Source organism: Phyllostomus discolor, chromosome 2 (assembly GCF_004126475.2).
Source record: "Phyllostomus discolor isolate MPI-MPIP mPhyDis1 chromosome 2, mPhyDis1.pri.v3, whole genome shotgun sequence".
NCBI classification, from domain to species: domain Eukaryota; kingdom Metazoa; phylum Chordata; class Mammalia; order Chiroptera; family Phyllostomidae; genus Phyllostomus; species Phyllostomus discolor.
This window is the reverse complement of record NC_040904.2, coordinates 99,755,447-99,776,028: the sequence shown is the minus strand read 5'-3', so window position 1 is coordinate 99,776,028 and position 20,582 is coordinate 99,755,447. Positions and strand designations below refer to the sequence as shown.

General features: G+C 40.1%; 1 pseudogene; it reads right to left on the bottom strand.

The window, feature by feature from the left end:
• Positions 1 to 3,793: 3,793 nt before the first annotated feature.
• On the bottom strand, positions 3,794 to 20,292 carry LOC114488809 (annotated as a pseudogene).
• Between the last annotated feature and the right edge of the window lie 290 nt (positions 20,293 to 20,582).

Genomic DNA, 20,582 nt, shown 5'->3' with positions numbered 1-20,582 from the left:
GTTGTATTGGTTTCCTGCCCCGCTCTAAATAATCTTACGAGAACATATTTACTTCATAAAAGTGGTTTTAGTATTCAGGAGCCTTAAAAGAGACCTGAAGAGTTTCTCCTAATAAAACCTTGGAACTGCAGCTGGGAGAGAAAATTTACTCAGGGATAGACAAGTTTATTCAAAAGAATGACAGACTTCTAGTCAAGATGGTGATGTAGGTAAACAGCTCTCCTCCTCATACAATGACATCAAAATTACAACTAACCATGGAACAACCATCATTCAGAACCATCAGAAATCAAGCTGAATGGAAGTCCTACAACTATGGAATTAAAGGTAGGGGCAGAGACATGGAATGGGCTGGTCCCACCCACATGTGGCAGATGAAAATCCGGAAGGATATCTCAGGAGTGAGGGCTCCCAGTCCCACACCAGGCACCCCTGCCCAGGGTTTCAGTGCCAGGAAGATAAGTCCCCACAACTTAATGGTTGTAAAAACCAGCAGGGATTAGGGCTGAGGAAGACAGAAACTACTGGAGTCCCAGGTAGTTCCTCTTAAAGGGCCAGCACACAGACTTATTTGGACTCTCTCTGAGCTCTACATGGGGGTAACAGATTGAAAGGCATTAAAGACATATGGGGAAGAAGTGAATTGTGCAACATTAGAGCAAGACCTGTAGGGCAGCTTTCTCCCAGAGAGAAGTGCTGGCAGAGCATTGTTCCTTTTCTGAGCCAGAGCCCACAGGTGGGCACAATATCCTCAACCTAGCTCATATTGTTTGTCCTACCCAGGTGATTCCCTGATGCCCAGCCCCACCCAACTTCTGGGCCTGCCCAAGCTATTTCCAGTGGCTTTTTTATACAAACAGCTTGTCTTGGCCCATGCTTCAGATTTTCCTAAATTCTCTCAAACAAGCAGCATCTGGCTTCAGCAAGCCCTGTACCTCTCTCTAAATTGCCCTAGCACGGCACTAGCAGCAGCGAGCCTTGGTTTACTTCTTGGCCTAGCCGAGGCACATCCAAGCCCAGCAAAAGTAGCAGCTATCTGCAGATCTCTTTGTAGCTTATGCTGTGTGACCCTGGAAAGAACACAAGTAGAGGCTGACCTTGGATGCGCTAACAGCAGTCAAGGCTCAACTACAACAGGATGTTGTACACAGCCCACACGGTGGGTACCAGCTTGGGTGATAGGGGAGGCTGTGCCACTGGACTCTACAGGGCAAGTACTACATTAGGCCACTCTACCAAACCTGGGAGATATAGCAGCTCTACCTAACACACAGAAACAAACACAGGGAGGCAGCCAAAACAAGGGGACAAAGAAACATGGCTCAAATGAAAGAACAGAAGAAACTCCAGAAAAAACTATAAGCAATCTACTAGCTGAAGAGTTCAAAACAGTGGTTATAAGGATGCTCAAGGAATTTAGTGAGGTCCTGAACAGCATAAAAAAAATCCAGTCAAAAACAAAGGATACACTAATTGAAATAAAGAACAATTTACAGGGAATCAACAGTAGAGCAAATGAAGCTGAGAGTCAAATAAAAAATTTGGAAGATAAGGAAGCAAGAAACAACCAATCAGAACAGCAAGAAGAAAAAAATTTAAAAATGACTGTGTAGGGAGCCTCTGGAACAACTTCTAGAATACCAACATTCATATCATGGGGGTGCTGGAAGGAGAAGAGAGAGAACAATAAATTGGAAACCTATTTGAAAAAAAATGACAGAAAACTTCTCTAACCTGGTGAAAGAAATAGACATACAAGTCCATGAAGCATAGACAGTCTCAAACAAGATGAACCCAAAGAGGCCCACTCCAAGACACACCATAATAAAAATGCCAAAGTTTAATGACAAAGAGAAAATCTTAAAAGCAGTAGGAGAAAAAGTTAGTTACCTACAAGGCTATAAGGGACTGTCAGCTGATTTCTCAACAGAAACTTTACACAGTAGAAAGGATTGGCAAGAAATATTCAAAATGATAAAAACAAGGACCTACAACCAAGATTACTCTTCCCAGCAAAGCTATCATTTAGACTGGAAGGAGAGATAAAAAGTTTCCCCGACAAGAAAAAGCTAAAGGAGGTCATCACCACCAACCCAATATTATATGAAATGTTAAAGGGGATCCATTAAGAAGATCAACAATATTAACAATAAAATGGCAATAAATTATATCTACCGACAATTGGATCCAAAAATTAAAATAAAAAAAAAAAACAAGCAAAACAGAATCATAGACATAAAGAATATTTTGACAGTTTCCTGATGGGAAGAGTTTGGGGCAATGGGTGAAAGATGTGGAGGAATTAAGAAGTACAAATGGCAGTTGCAGAATAGTTGTGTATATGTAAAGTAGAGTACAGGGAATAGAGTAGCCAAAGAACATATATGCATGACCCATGGACATGGACAACGGTGTGGGGTTTGCATGAGAGAGTAAGGGTGGGCTGGGTGGGGGGGCAAAGGGATAAAACTGGGACAACTCTAATGGCATAAACAATATATAATTTTTTTTTAAAGATTTTATTTATTTATTTTTAGAGAGGGAAGGGAGGGAGATAGAGAGAGAGAGAAACATCAATGTGCGGTTGCTGGGGGTTATGGCCTGCAACCCAGGAATGTACCCTGGCTGGGAATCGAACCTGGGACACTTTGATTCCCAGCCCGTGCTCAATCCACTGAGCTACACCAGCCAGGGCTCCAATATATAATTTTAAAAAATAATGATGAATGGTGGGAAGTGATAAGAAGTCAGGGTGTGCCCTGGCTGGTGTGGCTCAGTGGATTGAATGCTGACCTGTGAATCAAAGCATCGCTGGTTCAATTCCCAGTCAGGACACATGCCTGGGTTGCAGGCCAGGTTCCCAGTAGGTGGTGTGCAAGAGGCAACCACACATTGATGTTTCCCTCTCTGTCTCCCTACTTTTCCCTCTCCCTAAAAATAAATAAATAAAATTGAAAAAAATTAAAAGAAGTCAGTGTGTATTGAGAGGAAGTTAAACTAAATGACTTCTAAAGGCCCCATAGGTGTTATGAGACTGGAGGAATGGCATCAAGTAAGGCTGCCTGCAGGTAAACCTGTACACCTGCAGCCAAATAAACCAGGGCAGGTGGCACAGGGAGTGCACCAGGGTCTGGCTGGATAACCTTCATGGTTTTCACCTGATATACATATAATCCATAGGCATAAGTATGCTCATGTGAACTGAATGTTGGCTGATTAAGACCATATGTTCTGCTCCATCTTGGAGACATATGACCAACACTTGCTTTCCACTCCCCTGTCCCAGTGATTACTATGACCACCATGCACTCTCCACCGCCAATCATACTGTCTTCCAAAAGAGCCCTTATGGTTGGTGAGGTTTATGCTTTTTAATATTTAGTCGTATGTGTAAAAGTCTTGTTCTCTAAAATTATAGCCAGGTCACCTTGATTGGATTTGGGGTATTACTTCATTGCTAATCAAATACTAAAAGATCTTCTCTATGTTATTGTTAAAGATTACCAATCCCATTAATCAAAGTTTGATTATTCAAATTTTCAAATGCCACCTAGGCATTTTCCAGCTTTCCTGCCCTGTTCACACTTCATTCTCAGAAGGAAATCTCAAACCCAATTTGAAGGGTACCTTGTCCACAGCCACTTTTAAATATTGGATGGCCTCTCCCAAACCATGCTCTGGAAGCACTTTTCCTGCTACTACACTATGTGTGTGTACAGAAAGTAAAAATAAGTTAAAATAGTCTGAAAGAAGTATAATTCAGAAGATAAGTTTTTTCTTTTCTTTTTGAAAAAAAAAAAAAGTTTATTGCTTTCTGGACCCGAAAATTAGGTGGCACAATTGGGGCCACACAGCGAGGTCATGGGCTGTGAGTAGAGAACACACACTTCTGGGGTTCTGCTTTGACTGGGGTCCTGATGGGCAGGGGTTTAGGGTTCCAGGGGCTCACTCTTTATTGGGTAAACAGGGGACTCAAAATGGGGTTGGGTGCTGGCTCTTCAGTCAGTGGCTGGCAATGTCTTGCAGATACCTGTGGTAGACACAGACGCCTCTTTGAAGTGGGTGACTCAGAATTCAAAGCGCTTTAATGCACTGTCCGGATGAGTGCTGCGGTCCAGGCACTTTAAGAGCTTCACTGGCAGGTGATCATTAATACAGCTGTACCGAAAACCCATTTCCTTCCATCTCTCCTCCAGGACTTTCACACTGTCTTCTCCACGGGATTCCAGGTTGGGTCCCCCGATATCATGCATAACCCAGACCTCAATGAGTGTGATTTTATCCTTCTGGAAATAGGGAACTTCAAAATCTGGAAAAACAAAACCAAACGAAACCTTTTATGGGATAGGCTCCTGTGGGCTCCGAACCATTCAGCACGGCGTGGAGCACGCCAGAACTATCTCGCGTACTGCATGGAAGCCCTGTTCCACAAAGAATCCGCAGCATTGTTTTCGCAATCCTCTGACGTAGGGCAGGATTGGTAATGGAGTCCGGAGGCGTTGTCCTGTCCACACCAGCTCAGCAGCTCTCCGACCCGGAGGAACGGAAGTGGCTCACAGGCGCAAAGCGACGGTCTTCTCCACAGAGCTGGTAACAAGGAACTGGTTGTTTTCCCAGAACAGGGACTTGCCTCTGGGAATGGAGTGCCTGGAGAGGTTTACGAAAAGGTCGTAGTCGGAGGGAAACACGGAACAGGGGTCCTTCTCCAGCCCCGCGTGAAAGGCTTCCCAGATGGCTGTGCAGTTCTTGTCCCTGGGCACCGGAGAAACAACGAGTTTTTCTGAGTTACTGCCTAGGCATTTTCCTGTTTGCCCGCCCTGTTCAAGCGAAGAATCGGGACGTTTAGATAAGGACGTGGGTTTAGGATACCGGCCATAAGATACCGCTTTGCTTCTCTGGGACACCATTTAAAATAACCACAAAGCTCTGGCTGGTGTGGTTGACTAGACTGAGCACCCCAGAAGGTAAGTTTTCTATAATCAAAATGTAATATTAAGAACTGTGCAAATTAGTACAGATAACATTAATTAGCTTTAGCTTTGGAGCATCTGTGTTGTTTACATAAGTCCCTACTGAATTATTTCTGTAATAAGGGGAAGGATGGAGAGGGAAATAAAAAGAATGTGAATGAACAGATGGATCTAAGATCCATCCAGAGCCCTGGAGTCAATCTGGATGTGCGTGGGACGTGTAGAGAGTAAACCCTGGGCTACTGGTGCTGAGGGTTGTTCCATGATGAAACATGGGAAGCATCATTTTGTTGCTGGAATGAGAGAGTCTTCCTGTCAATAGGAGTTAACTTTTTTCAAATTATTTCACATTTATCTCTTATTGAAAAAGTAATATATGCACATGGCAAAAAATTTCCAAATTGTATCAAAGAAAATACAGTGAAACAGTTCTTCCTCTTAGATAGTGTACATTTATAAATTTGCTTATAATTGCCCATTGTTCTTCAAAGAGGTCGCACCCAGTTACATTCACACCAAAACTAAGTAAACTCAGCATGTCTACTTCCCTACTACATTTTTGCAAGCACTGTGTCTTAAAACTTCTAGGCCTCTGATAGAGGAAAAATGATAATTCATTGCTTGCTTATCTATTTATTTATTTAAATTAATTTATTAATTTTATTATTCCTTTGAGATTGAGCACCTTTCCATGAATTATTGGTCCTTATCCTATTATTTCATTCCCTTTGCTCATTTTTCTCTTGGTTGTTGGTCTTTTGCTTATTTGTAATAGTATTATAACCCTGTAAAAAGATATTTTATTTTACATATAAGGAATATAGAGTTTATGAAGTTTAAGGAACATATCTAAAGCCACACAACTAGCAAGGAACAGAGTCAGAATTCAGACCTGGGTCCCTTTCATACTCATTCTACTTTGCCACAACATTTCCCTTTATTTTGAAGATCATCACATCCACCCCATGTTCATTACAGCATTATTCACAATAACCAACATATGGAAGCAACCCAAGTGCCCACCAATAAATGAGTGAATAAAGGAGATGTGGCATATTTCCACAACGGAATACACTCAGTCATAAAAAGGATGAAATCTTACCTCTTGCAAGAACATGGATGGACCTAGAGAGTATTGTAGTAAGTGAAATAAGTCACAGAGAGAACAAATACCATATACTTTCACTTAGATATGGAATTTAAAGAGCAAAATAAATGAACAAAATAGAAACAGATTCATAGATTCAGGGAACAGACTGAGGGTTGCCAGATGGGAGGGGTGTGGGGGAGCTGTGCAAAAGGTGAAGGGATTAGGAAGAACAAATTGGTAGTTACGAAATAGTAACGGGGATGTAAAGTTCAGCACAGGGAATATAATCAATAATATTGTAATAACGATGTATGGTGCCAGGTGGGTACTAGAATTATCAGGGGGATCATTTTATAAATTATATAACTATCTAACCACTATGCCATACACCTGAAACTAATATAAAATAATATCGAATGTCAGCTGTAATTGAAAAATAAAATTGAAAAATAAAGATCACATCAATGTGAACCATTAATTCCCAGTTAGTGTTCTTTGTTATGCAGCTGCTGACCACATAAAAGTACGTTGTAAGTTCTTTCATTTAGTTCTAATAACTGTATGCAGGTCTTGCTTTGGTTTCTTTTAAGTAGATTATGTGAGTGCAGTTCAGGGTAGGCCTCTGCAGTTCCTTGAAATGCAACCCCTAGTCCAATGTGGTCTCCCAGACATGACACATCCAGAAGTAATGACAGCCAGCCTAGGGGCCCCAGGGACCCCCAGCACACACCTCAAAGGTTTGGCCTGCTGAAAACTTACCTTAGGAATGCAAGTGCCAAATCTGTACAATTGTACAAATCTCCTGGTGTGCCTTCTTCCTGTGATGTCCTATGTGGAAGTTTCAGAAGCAGACATACGTCTTACCTCCATGGAAATTATTTTATCGCCCAACTCCAGTGGTTCAAAAAACTTTGGTTTTGAGCCAATTGAAAAATCTCTGGTTCCTGCCCTGGCTGGTGTAGCTCAGTGGATTGAGTGCGGGCTGCGAACCAATGTGTCACAGGTTCGATTCCCAGTCAGGGTACATGCCTGGGTTGCAGGCCATGACCCCCAGCAACCGCACATTTTTGTTTTTTTCTCTCTCTCTATCTCCCTCCCTTCCCTCTCTGAAAATAAATAAAACCTTTAAAAAAACATCTCTGGTTCCTGAGCAGTTATCTATCTTTTCTCTTACATGCCTTTTCTCCTCTGTCCCATAACCTAAGCTTGATTCCTACAAGGCCCAACCACCAAGAAAGGCATTGTCCTGTCCCCATTTCCAAAAGGAACAAAGGAGGAAAATCTGTATAAAAAGGCATAGCGACAGGAAAAATTTACAAGGTGGAGTTTAGGAATAATAAAGACCTTGAAATCAACTGGGTAAATCAGAAAAGTTTAAGAGTTAATCTAACCATCTTTGTATATTTCCAAAATGTTCATAGCTTTTGTCCAGTAATGCCCAGAGTAGGCTTTATACAAATATAATTCCACAATCATTTTTACAGATGTCTCTTTCTCAGGTTCTTTGTGTCAGCACAGTGCCTATGTAACATCATTACTGAAACCCAAAAAATCTGGCTTAGAGAAAATCTGCTCTGCCCTGAGCTTTCCAACAAGTTGTCTGTCACTGAAGTACCATATCGATAAAATATACACAAAATAGATAATTCAAAAGGCTTTTAACTGTATTTTATTTTTGCAGTGAAGATTTTTAAAGTTTCCTTAGAGAACTTAATGTGGCAGAGGCATAGGTCAAATGAAAGTATATCATACAAATAAAACAGAATTAAAGAGAAAGAAATAAGACTTCCATATAAGACCTAAGACAGACAAAATTGGGGAGCATTCAACACACTGGTCCTGCTAACCCCTTACTTTATTTCTGCTTATGGCAGAAAGGTGCCTAGAGGGGAAAAAGCATATTATCCATAAGAGAAAACCAGGAGCTCCAGGCAAGACTGTTTGGTTCTTGGGCAGATGTGATTCGTATCTCTTAAAAGTTGTCAGATAGAGGAGGTTACTTTCTCCCTGCAAAAGGAAAAGAAGGAAGGAGGGAAGGGAGGGAGGGAGGAGGGAAAAGGAAAGGGAAAAGAAAAAAGGAAAGGAAAGGAAAGGAAAGGAAAGGAAAGGAAAGGAAAGGAAAGGAAAGGAAAGGAAAAGAAAAAAGAGAAAAGAAAAGATAAGATGGCAGGCTGGAGTGTTGTATTAGAGACAAACCCTGCTTTCAGTGGCAGTGTATTTCTGAAAGTTACACAGGAAAGGAGAGCTGTAAAAAATGAATGCCCTCTGTTCCCCTGAAAAGCAGGGGTTCTCAGGCAGCTTGTTCGCCTCAGCAACTCTCCTTTGTCTGTAAAGCACAGTCCTGGTTGACTCAGTCATTGATTCAACAATAACAGTGTGTAGGGAACAATTACAGAAGCTAAAAAAGAAAAGAGACATGAATGGGATATTTCCTATCAAATTCTGGAGAGAAGGGAAACAAAAACAAAATGGGCCCAGGGTCTTGGAACAGCGCTACTGCGTCTGCCGGGTTTATGGGGCTGAGACACAGGTGAGTGAAGCCGACACCCTCAGCCAGCAAATGCCACCCATTCCATTGTACTCTGGAAGGAACTCAGCCCAGGCCAAGGCAAGACTGCAGAGTCTGCGTGTTAGCTCATGAATCCATTAAGGGAGAAGGGAGGAGGATGCTTCTGATGTATCCTGAGGAAAGAAATAAAGAGGTCCTGCATTTCCATTTCAAGTTTCCAAGTTATTTTGCATCTCTGAGGCCACAATGAAAAAATTCAGGAATTAAGAGCTAACAACACCTGTTGCAAGAGTCAGGCGCTAAAAGAGAGAGCTAGGGCAACATGGTTCCTGTTTGGGAGGGATTCTCAGTCTTGTGACACGATGAATAAAAATGAATTTCAGCAATGCAATAATTCTGCAAATATAATGTGTTCGAGGTGCTGTGGAGAGTGTGTTTCTCCCCCAGAAGTGCCAGTCACATTGGAGCCTATGTAAGTCGAGCACCCTTGAACTGTAATATGCACAAACTGAACTCCTGTGTGTGGCTGTCTTGCTTCTCTTTCTCCAGCTTCCCTGTCATCACCCACAAGAGTCAAAACAGAGTCCCAGAGTTCCATGTGCTCCAGAGAAGTCTGTTCCACCCTGGCCTTCATACCTCCATCACAAAGAGTAAAGAGAGGACTTCAGAACTCTCCACAAAACCCCCACAACATTTATAACTTTGCCATCAGGGTCTGCCTTGAGGCCACCATAGCTAATACCACAGCTTTTCCCCTACTCATATTTAACACTGCAAGAAGCCCTAGAGCCCCAGTGTATCCTTCATCCCACGGGCTCTAAGCCCCAAATGGCTCTGTACCCTCCCTTTTCTGATCCCATTTCCAGTCCATTCCCAACTTTCTGAAACCCACTCTTCCATCTGGAATTTGCTATCAATCATCAGCAAACACCTTCTACTCTCAACTTCTTTCATCAGGATTTCTCTCTCCTCCTTGCTCAGACTGAAATCTGGCTTTCCTTTGAGGACATTTCTTCCCTCTCCAGCCCTTTCAAGTGATGCTGGCTTTCTTTCCAGCATTCTTCATATACTTGGGATAGATAAATTCCTTCTCATTACAGTTTCTCTTCCTCCCCCATCTCTATAAGCCACTATATTACAATTCCATGTCAATAAATGTTTCCATTCACTACTCTTCTATGTTAGTCATCTGTTGTCCCTGCCACATCTATTGTCCCCATTGATTTTAGCTGCTGGCTCTTGTCAAGCTATACAGTATTACTTCTGTCATAATTCTTGGTGTCACTATCTCATATAGGTCCATTCACTTCCCTTGAGCCTTTCTTCCAAGGACATTGTTCCCCATCTTACCTTAGCCACCCTCCCCATGGTTAGAACTTAGATTTTGTCACTAGCAATAAATACAACCAGTCCGTTATCTCAATTTCATGCACTGATACTCTCCAGCCCCTGTCTTCTATCCTTCCATCTCACTATCTCTAGTACCTAACTCCAAAAATTATCTGGCTGCCATCAGGACCTGAAACCAAATGATCCTCCCACTTTTTCACTATCCTTCATTCCTTTCACATTCTTCATCCTTCCTAACCCAGCTTGGTTCCCATCACTGATTATTTTCACCACTTTCTAGCACGCACCTGTCTTCCTTTGTCATACTTGCATGGGAAAGCCCTCCATTCTCTGTCCACACACAAGCAGCTGCATGTGGCTGGAGAAAAACACACAATCATGCCGAGTGTCCTCACTTTAAATTCATGACCACAGACCTCAAAAATGCCCAGGAAGCCTGTTATGTTTCTTTATTCTTGCCTACTCTCATAAGTGACCATTTCATTCTTTCTCCTCAAATCTTCCATACCACCATCCCAGTCTCACACTCAGCTAAAAACTTGCCTCTTATCTCATGAAGAAAATTAGAAGCAAGCAGAAAAGAATTTCCACAAGTGCCCCCTACCACACTACTCACCTTTTTGCATCTGTGCCTACATACTCTATGTAAACCCCCCTTTACATAATATTTTTAATATATTTTATTGATTATGCTATTACAGTTGTCCCATTTCCCCCTTCACTCCCCTCAACCCTGTACACCCTCTCCTACCCATATCCCCCCTTTAGTCATGTCCATGTGTCATAAGTTCTTTAGCTTCTACATTTCCGATACTATTCTTACCCTCCCCCTATTTTCAACCTACAATCTATGCTACTTATTCTCTGCACCTTTTCCCCCTCTATCCTCCTCCCACTCCCCTGTTGCTAACCCTCCATGTGATCTCCATTTCTGTGGTTCTGTTCCTGTTCTACTTGTTTGCTTAGTTTCTTTTGGTTTTGCTTTAGGTGTGGTTGTTAATAATTGTGAGTTTGCTGTCCTTTTACTATACATGTTTTTTTAAATCTTTTTTCTTAGATAAGTCCCTTTAACATTTCATAAAATAAGTGCTTGGTGATGATGAACTCCTTTAACTTGACTTTATCTGAGAAGCATTTTACCTGCCCTTCCATTCTAAATGAAATCTTTGCTGGATAGAGTAATCTGGGATATAGGTCCTTGTCTTTCATGACTTGGAATATTTCTTTCCAGCCCCTTCTTGCCTGTAAGGCCTCTTTTGAGAAATCAGCTGACAGTCTGATGGGAACTCCTTTGTAGGTTACTGTCCCCTTATATCTTGCTGCTTCTAGAATTCTCTCCATTTTTACCTTGGCTAATGTAATTATGATGTGCCTTGGTGTGTTTCTTCTTGGGTCCAACTTCTTTGGGACTCTCTGAGCTTCCTGGACTTCCTGGAAGTCTATTTCCTTTGCCAGAATGGGGAAGTTCTCCTTTATTATTTGTTCAAATACATGTTCAATCTGTTGCTTTTCCTCTTCCCCTTCTGGTATCCCTATAATGCAGATGTTGAAATGTTTAAAGATGTCCTGGAGGTTCCTAAGCTTCTCCTCATTTTTTTGAATTCTTATTTCTCTGTTCTTTCCTGTTTGGTTGTTTTTTTCTTCCTTCTGGTCCACTCTACTGTTTTGAGTCCCAGTTTCCTTCCCATCACTATTGGTGCTCCGTGCATCTGCCTTCATCTTTTATGGTAACCTGCATCTTTTCATGTAATTTGTGCCCAAAATCAACCAATTCTGTGAGCTTCCTAATCACCAGTGTTTTGAACTGTGCATCTGATAGATTGGCTATCTCTTGGTCGTTCAAAAGGATGAGCCCTGGGGCACTGATCTGTTTTTCTGTTTGAGACATGTATCACTCTCTCTCTTTTTTTGGTCTGGTTGCTCCTGTTACAGTGAGGGGCAGAGCCTTAGGTGTTCACTGGGGCTGGGCACCCCAGTTGCTATATTGTGACGTTGTATGTGGGGGTGGGGGCGAGGGAACAAAGGCAGTAGCTCCGCTCTCCGGGGACCTCAGTCCCTACCCTGGGATCCTGGGCTATGCGCTCTGTCCCGGTCCACAATCGCAGCCTCACTGGGTCCACCAGCTGCAATCCTGCATGCCCTGGATGCCTTACGCGCTCCCAGTTGCCTTATGTGCCTACTGCTCTCGGCTCTCCACGGCTCGACTCGTGCTGCAACCCGCGCCTGGCTGCTCCTCTCCACCCCTCCTACCGGTCTGGATAAATGGGTCTATTTCAACTTCTTGGCTGTCCAACTTCCATTCAGATAAATTCTCTATCAGTTCTGGGTGTTATTCTGGCTCTAAATTGTTGTTGTTCTAATCTTGGTTGTACGTGGAGGTACAGTGTGTCCACCTATGCCTCCATCTTGCCAGAAGTCCCCCTTTTACATAATCTTACCCAAGGAAAACCCTTCTGCCTGTGCATTAGACCCCATCCCCTCTGCCTTCTGAAAGACATTACTCAGTAATTTTCCCCTCTCCTCCTACATCATCAATTTTATGCTCTCCATTTGTTCATTATCAACATACAAACACTATTATTTCTCCCATTTAAATAAAAGGAAAAAATGAAACCAAGACCCTCTAACTTTCTAAGCTAATACACATTTCTCTACTCTTCCCCTTTGAAACAAACTGTCCTCTGTGTTAACTGTCCAGTGATCTACTCTCAGACTCCAAAAGTAGTTCATGTTCCTCCCCTCACATGACCTATTCTGTTACCTTACTTGAACCATCAGCAGTTTTTGACACAAGTCACCACACAACTTCCTCCCTGAAACATTTTCTTCATTTGGCTTCCAGGTCAGGACACTTTTCTAGTTTTCTTTCCACTTCACTATCCACCCCTTCTCATTGTCCTTTCCCAGTTTCACTTCGTCTCCCTGACCTACAAATGTTGAGGGTTGCAGGACTCAGTGCCTAAACCTCTGCTCTTCTCCATCTATGACTACTTGCTTGGTGAGTCACCTAAGTCTCATAATTTGAAACACCACCTACAGGTTGACAATTCCTATATTTATGTTTCAAGCCGGCACCTATCTCCTAAACTCCAATTTCATAGCCAACCATCTACTCTACATTGCCCCTCAGGTACCTAAAATGGGCATCTCTAACTTAACAAATCCCAAACCAAACTCCAGGACTTCCTAATTAGAATAAATGGTGACTCCATTCCTTCAGTTGCTCAGGGCAAAACCCTTAGTCGTCATTCACCCTTTTTCCTTCACATCATCATCGAATCTGTCAGAAAATCCTATTTGCTCTACCTTCAAAAATATATACATAACCCAATCTCTACTCACCACTTGCACTACTACCACCTTGGACCAAGTCATCATCTCCTCTTATCTGGATTGTTGTAACAATCTCCCAACTGGTCACCCTGTTCCCATGCTTGGCTTCTCTTGGGTCTTTTCTCAAAGTAGCCAGAAAAATACTTTTTAAAATATAAGTCAGATCATTTTACTCCTCTGTTCAAAACCCTCTACTAGCTTTCCATCTCTTCGCATAGTATGAGCAAAAGCCAAACCCTATAAGCACAATGCAATCCAGCCTCCTATTATCTTTCTGATATTATCTCTTACATTCTCCCATACATTCTCTCTATTCCAACCACTGGCCTTCTTGCTGTTCTTCAAATCCACCAGCTTTTGCCCACCTCAAAGCCTGGCTTCCTCACTTCCTACAAATCTTCATTAAAATTTAACCACTCAGTAAGACTTTCTCCCTTCTTTCCAATATGACTTTCCTGCATTATTTTTCTTTATATGACTTCACCATCTGATATACTATATAAATGTGTTACTTTAAAATGAAATACAATATACCCACAGAAAAGTACATGTAAGTGTCCAGCTCAATTAATTTTCACCAACTGAACCATGGAACCAGCACCCAGATCAAAAACCAGAATGTTACCAACACTTCTGGAATCTCCTCATGCTTTCTTCTAGCCACTATCCATTCCCTTCCTGCTCCAAGGGCAACCATTATCCTGACTTCTAGCAGCATAGATTAATTTTGCCTGTTTTGTATTTCATATAAATGGATTCAATTCAGTGACATACTACATATTTTATTGATCTGTTTATTTACTATCTATTTCTGTCTACTACTAGCATGTAAGCTCCATAAGGGTAGGGTTTATTTTATTGCTTGTTGCATCTGCAATGCCTAAAAGAGAATCTGGTGCAGAGTTGTAGCCCAACAAATATTTCATGAATGCATGAATATTGAACAAATGGAAATGACAGAGAATTAAGAAGGGTGTCAAGTCTGAGCCAAATCTCGAAGGATGCACAGAAGCCCATTAGGCACTCCAAGAAAAGAAATGCATCCTAAGCATAGGAAGAGTCTCCAGAAATGAACAAATGAACAAAATCTAGAAACCACGAAGAGTTAGTAAGCTAAGACCAACAAGCAATAGCCCTGTGCTGAAAAACAAAGGGATAAGAGGCTAGAAAAATAGGCATATGTCAATCTCAAAGGACCTTATACAAATAAGTCCATGAAAGGAGGTGAAGAAAACTAAAATATATGGGTCCTTTATGCATTTCCAGGATCTATTTTAGATGCTGAAATTTAGTGAGACATACAACAGGGATTTCCTTGAAGTTATCTCATTGACAACTTACCCTAGTGTCTCAGAAGACAGTCTGTGGCCTGCTGCAATGGTCAAAGACATCCACCCACTCTTGAATATATGGGAGAATCTTAATAGTCTGCAGAATAAATAACCCCATTCTTCTTTCCCTTAAAGAAAAGGACAACTCAAAAGAGGACATTTAAGTCTCTGAGTCCATCTAGTTAGTCCTGTTTTACTGGAATGAGGCAGGAGTCAGGAGCTCTGCTTTCTTCACCTGCTGCTCAAGACTTTGAGGAGATAGCACCCCATCCTCATAAGGAGGGATAGACCAGAGTTTCCCTGGGTTTTCACCACCCCCGAGGACCAAAATTCTACATCAGTGGTTCTTGAATTTGAAAGTGAGTAAAAATCACCTGGAGAACCAAAGTGTCGCAGGTTCGATTCCCAGTCAGGCCACATACCTGGGTTGCAGGCCATGACCCCCAGCAACCGCACATTGATGTTTCTCTCTCTCTTTCTCCCTCCCTTCCCTCTCTAAAAATAAATAAATAAATAAAATCTTTTAAAAAATCACCTGGAGGCCTTATTAAAACACAAATTGTTAGGTCTACCCTCAGAAGTTTTGCTTCAGTAAGCCTTGGGTGGGGCCTGAAAATCTGCATTTCCAGCAAGCTCTCAGTTGGCACCAATGTTGCTGGTCTGGGGTTGCTGCTTGGAAAACCACTAGTTTTCTCCCCAGTGCTCACACTTTACACTTTCAAAGGTTATTATAATGGAATGAAATTAGGACTCAATGACAGAATAAAATTTAGGAAATAGAAAATGTGTGAAAATTAAACAACACAACTCTAAATAATGAGTCAAATAAGTTATCCTGAGGGAAATTAGAAAATACTTTGAGATGAATGAAAATGAAAACATAACATACCAAAACTTATGGGATGCAGCTAAATCAGCACTGAGAAGAAAATTTACTACTGTAAATACCTATATTAGAAAGAAGATCTCAAATCAATAACTGAACCTTGTACCTCAACTTTCTAGAAAAAGAAAATTAAACTAAACCCAAAGCAAGCATAAAGAAGGAAATAGTAAAGACTAAAGTTGAAGTAAATGAAATAGAGAATAGGAAAAGAACAGATAAAATAAATAAAACCAAAAGTTAAAAATTAACACAAATCCTTCACATACTCTTCAAAAAAAACCACAAGATAAGAGAACACATTTCAACTTATTCCATGAGATCAATAATATCGTAATACCAAAACCAGATAAAGATATCACAAAAGGAGAAAGCTACAGGCCAATATCTCTTATGAATATAGAGACAAAAATCCTCAACAAAATACCTGCAAACAGAATCCAGCAACATAGAAAAAAGATTATATACCATGACCAAGTGTGATATATTCCAGGAATACATGAGGTCAGCTCAATATACAAAAATCAATGAGTGTGATGTACCATATTAATAAAGGACAAAGACTGCATGATTTTCTCAATAGATTTGGAAAAAGCATTTAGCAAAAATCTTAAATTTTTTCTTGATAAAAACACTCAACAAGCTAGCAATAGAAGATAAGATTCTCATCCTGATAAAATCCATCTACAATAAACTCACAGCTAACATCACACTTAACAGTGAAAGACTGAATGTTTTGTCCTTAAGATCAGAAACAAAACAAGAACATTTACTCTCACTTCTTCTATTCAGCATTGTACTGGAGATTCTAGTCAGGAAAGTTAATCAAGAAAATGAAATATAAGTAATCAAAATTGGAAAGAAATAAAACTGTCTCTATTCATAGATAACATAATCTTGTATATGGAAAATACTAAGGAATCCCCACAAAAAACCCCACAACTAATAAATCCAACAAAGTTGCAAGATACAAAATCAATGTACAAAAATCAATTGTATTTCTTTATACTAGCAAAAATATTTCTAAAATTAAAGCAATTGTATCTACAAAAAGTGAAAAAAATAAAATACTTAAGAATAAATTTAACAAAAGAATTATGACATGTACAGTGAAATCTATAAAATACCATTGAAAGAAATTAAAGAAGACCAAAATAAATGGAAAGACATCCATGTTCATAGATTGGAAGACAACCGCGTTAAGATGGTAGTACTCCCAAAACTGATCTATAAATTCAACACATTCTGTTTCAAAATCCCAGGTGCCTTTTTTGCAGGAATTGATAAGCTGATCCTAAAGTTCATATGGAAATATTGAAATAAGAATAGCCAAAACAATCCTGAAAAAGAAGAATAAAATTGGAGGATTCACACTTCCCTGTATCAGAACTTACTAAAAAGCTATAGAAATCAAGACAGTGTGGTAGTGGCATAAGGATAGATAATTCAATGGAATGTAATTCAGAGTCCAGAAATAAACCCTACATTTATGGTTAGTTGTTTTTGACAAGGATGTCTAGAGAATTCAATTGGGAAAGATTAGTCTTTTTAGTAAATGGTCTTGAGAACACTGAATTCTATACACAAAAGAATGACATTGTACCTCTATCCCATATCATACACAAAGATTAACTAAAAATGGATCATAGGCTAGCATGTAAAAGCTAAAATCCTAAAACTCTTAAAAGAAAATATAACAGTAAATCTTTGTGACCTTTGATTAGGGAAATCAAATTCCTTTCTGCTTCAAAGGACATCATCAAGAACTGAAAAGAAAACCCACAGTAGGGGATAAAGTATTTGCAAATCATATATTAGATAAGGGACTGGTATCCAAAAAATATAAAGAAGTCTTACCACTCAATAATAAAAAGATAAGTAGCCCATTTTTTAAAATGGGAAAATGATTTAAGTGAATATTTCTCCAAAGAAGTTATACAAATCACCAATAAGCACATGGAAACATTCAACATCATTAGCCATCAAATCAAAACCACACCCAATAGCATGACTAAAATAAAAAAAGACAAAGAATAATGAGTGCTGACAAGGATGTTGAGAATGAACTCACATACACTCTTGGTGGGAATATAAAATGACACAGCCATGTTGGAAAACAGTCTGTTAGTTCCTCAAAAGGTTGAAAAAAATGGAATTACCACATGACCCAGCAATTCTCTTCCTAAGTATGTATCCAGGAAAACTGAAAACATGTCCACACAAAAACTTACACACCAATATTCACAGCAGCATCATTCATCATTGCCAAAAAGTGGAATCACCCCCCATTTTCATCAACTGATAAATGGAGAAAGTGGCATATCTATACAGTGGAATGTTACTCAGCAATAAAAATAAATGAAGTGTTGATACATGCTACAACATAAACTTTGAAAATATTATAATTCTGAGTGAAAGGAGCCAGTTACTACACATTGTATGATTCCATTTATATGAAAGGGTCATCAATGAACATGTATGAAGGACCCACAGACAAAACCAAAGCGGGGTAAGATTGAGGGTGGGGGATGGGGGTGGGTGGGGCAGGGGAAAGTGGTGGTGGGAAAATGGAAACAACTGCATTTGAACATTAATATAATAAAAAAATAAATAAAAAAGTAAAAAGGTCCAAATAGGCAAATCTATAATATATTGTCCAGAAAGTAGATTAGTGTTTGCCTAGGACTGGAGAAACAGTGGGAGGAATGGAGAATGAGAGCTAATAGACATGGAATTCCTTTTTAGGGTAATATGTTCTAAAATTAGATAGTGATAATTGTTACACAACTCTGTGAATATACTATAACAATTAATTGCATACTTCAAATGAATGTATTTTATGGCATGTGAATTATATATCATAAAGGTATTTTTTAAAAGTTTTATAAATATAGCTCTTTTGGACTATAAAAATAATGCATATTCATTACAGAATGTTGCATAAGACAGACAAGTAAAAAAAGAAAGAAAAAATTGCCTTAATCACACCATGCAGAAATAACCAGTAATTGTCATTAATAAAAATAGTTATCATTATTATTATATATCCTCTTTTTTTAAATATGCTTACAGTTAAAGAACCTGGGTTCATACTACACATACAAGCTTACATCTTGCTTTTTTAATGACAGGGAGAAAGGCTCACAAAAATTATATTCTTTATACTTTTTCAGGATTGTTTTACTATTCTTGTTTAAAATTTTTAGTAAATAATTTTCACATTTGTATAATAGTCACAGCTAGTTACTGGGAGATGCAGTATTACCAAAGTGCATGTGTTGATTACTGCCATGTCCTATGCCCATATTGACCAAACCTGAAAGGGGACAATCAATATTTGCATGAAGTCAGACTCCCTTACCACTTCTCGTACAGAGGTTGTACTGCCTTGGACAACTACCTTACCTCTCCAGACTTCTGTTTCCTCACTCCTACATGCTGTGGTTAGTAGAAGATGATGCCTAAAGTCCCTGCCAGATCTAACCCTCCAAGGAGGTCTTGGTAAGAATATAAGTCAGGAATGTGAGAAGTATCACCATGCCTTCCTCCTTGAAAGGGAAGCAGATGGGACCACCCAGGTCAGCATATATTAATGACTCTGCCTGAGGCTGTGGATGCTATAACACAAGTAACTTATTGCCCCTGAGTCATTATGGTATAGTGGGAAGTACACAGGCCTTTGTTAATTTAGACTTGGGTTCAAATCCTGCAATCTAGTACTTTCAGCTGTGTAGCCTCTATGTAATTTATGGTTTCTCCCTGTTTCCTTCTCAGCTAACTAGGGTAATAGTATCTACCTCAGAAGTCACTGCAGGGTTAAACGGGGTATGTGAAGGTACCTAGGTCCACCCTACAATACCATATATGCTCAATAAATACATGTTCCTTTTCTTATATGCTTTTTCAAGTCTTTGAATCCTTCCTTGAGGAGTGTGAAAATAGTTTGGAAGTAACAGAACTGACTCACACAAACTTACCCATCAAATTTTCTCTGAAGGACTCTGTCGAGGAACTGCAGGGTTCCACAGAATGTAGTTAGATAAAACATTAGGGCTGTCTAGGATTCATGAATGGGCAGTGACTTCATTTCTAGTCTCATTGCTTATCACACAGGGGCTCCCCTTCTCAAGACTTAGATCTATTCATGCAGTCTGTGGTCTTAAGTATATAAATGCTCAGTATAAAAAAATAAGGTACATGAAGTTTGGATTCAGAAATAATAGGTTTGAATTTTAACTCTTGTGCTTATTAGGTATGTCCTTGGTCAAATTATTTAACTTCTTGGATTACTCAGATAGGAGGGGGACAACGATAACAATTACTTTTCAAGGTTGAGGCAAGAACTTAAAGTGAAATATATAAAGTGCCAGGCATATGGTGAGAGGCTCATAAATGTCAGCTACAACTGCTCAGCCTGTCACATCACAAAGTTGATGCCCTTGGCAGAGGAAAAGAAGCCTCATTGATAATAACTGCCACATCAATCAGGGTAAAAGTTGTCAGTCCCAAAATTGTGGTTTCTTTTCAAACCCAAAGAGACTCAACCTCACCACCTTCTCTTGCCCCGAGTTACAGGCTTATGTTCCTGATGTTTCTGTAAATCTCCAAAGAACCCAGAAGTGCCTGATACATTTGGCATTCAGTAAATATTAGTGACTAATAAATTCTCTGTGGTGAAACACACCCTGCCTTCACTTACTTACTGGGGCACTTGTGGATGATTCTGAAGGGCTGGTTGTTCACATCTGTCTCTGTTATGAGGCAGACATATTTCTTATTCAACTTAATGGGATATTTAAGGATGGAGAACACCTTGTAGAAGCCATTCACCTGCTCCTCCAGGACCTCCACGGTACTGTGGTTGCTGAGGTCCCTCTCTGCCTGGTCCAACCATGTCACTTTGGGCATGAGGTACCAGCCCTTGGAGATACATGTGGCCATGTCCTCATTATCACTCCTATCATACTGCACCTGGGGCATTTCAGAGTCTAGTTGAAAAAATAACAAAACAATTAGTTCCTTTTTTGTTTCATCCCCAGAGGACTGGGCTAGCAGAATCTTGCCCTGAGTTTTTACAGTAACCCTTATGTAGGCAACACATCTTGAGGTTCATTGT